Source organism: Octodon degus, unplaced genomic scaffold (assembly GCF_000260255.1).
Source record: "Octodon degus isolate 3935 unplaced genomic scaffold, OctDeg1.0 scaffold00124, whole genome shotgun sequence".
Lineage (NCBI taxonomy): Eukaryota > Metazoa > Chordata > Mammalia > Rodentia > Octodontidae > Octodon > Octodon degus.
In genome coordinates, this window is record NW_004524700.1 from 8,584,386 (window position 1) to 8,585,946 (window position 1,561).

The window sequence follows — 1,561 nt, forward strand, 5'->3', positions numbered from 1 at the left end:
ATTTTTTTTTTTTTTTTTTTTTAACATTCTTGGTAAGTGCATGAAATCAGTGCATACCACAAAATTCAGATAAGCTTCAAAGCCTTTCTCCCTTCCATTCAAGAAAGTCAAATGTGGGCTCATTCTACTACTTTTCAACTTTTTATTGTAATTTTAAGATTTCTTTGCTAATATATTTTCACTTCATCTCGTTTATTCTGTACTACAATACTCTTACCTTTTCAGCATTTTTTGTGATCAAAATCTAAAAAGATTTTTCACTGGTGTACAACAAATGAAAATATAATCAATAAAGAATTATTCATTGAGTAGAGCAGTTTGTATTCAATTTTTTATTTTACCTATTTTATCATTATTGGACAAATTCTTCAATTTAAATTGTGGATCAAATTCGCAAATTGATTAATGGAAGGAATTTGAAAAGGTGTAATAGAACTGAGGTCATTAAATCACATCAGCCTTCAACTTCTTCATTTAAACACTCAGTGGATGAGAAATGGCATGCCTAAAGTCAAATCTATAAGTATCATTTTCTAGTAGGGATCAATCTATCTTTGGTAATTCTCAGTTTTGGGAATAAAATCAACATATATTTAACCAGAGTTCTAGTTCAGTCTTTGTTCAAAGTGAAGTATAATTAAATTAATTTATAATACACTACACACATTGCTCTAAAAAACACCAGTTATTATTATTCAAATTATCCTGCATATATATAAATAAATATATCTTTTTTTCCTCTTTCTTTTATCTTTTTTCTCATCCCAGTTTTTATTGCTCATTGACCAAGTTTTTTCCCTTTCACATTATCAATCATATGTTTCAGATTTTATGTTCTCTGCTGGTCTTTTGAAAGAAGCAGGTAATGCTTAATTTTTTTATTTTTATTTTTTTCTTGTTAATTTCTTATAATGTTTTTATTATTGCTTCATTTTAAATAACTTTGCACATTTATATCTGGTAAACTAAGCGACTAATTTGAAGATAACTATATACAATACAGAAACTATTGCTGAATTGCTATTACTTTGTTTAGTGAAATTTTGTATCTGTTCTAATTCTTTTTTCTATTTTGTATTCTTTAAAAATTAATAATGATAAAAAGGATCATCATGCAAAAACAACTCAGTTACAACAGTAATAGCATAAATCTGCTAGGAATTATAATTAAAATATAAATTAATAAATACAATAAAATGATAGAAAAAATACCACTAGGTACACACTAAGTATAAATTTAGTGTAGCCTAATGAATTTTTATTGTGAAATGATAAATAAATTTCTGAGATTTTTAAACCACCCATTCAGTCTCTGTAATACAATACATTGCTAAATAAGATAATGAAATCATGTATGATGGACCTTATATAATCTACAACTCTAAAATTTTACGCAAAACTGAATATGTATACTTCTTCACTAGATTTACATTGGAATCTATGAAAAATTTAAGAACCATAATTAAATAAAACATGGCACCAATTTTAAAATTTGATAGTCCTTTTTAGTTTGCACTGGACTTAGCATAACAAAAAATAAAACTTCTTTGTAAATATTCTA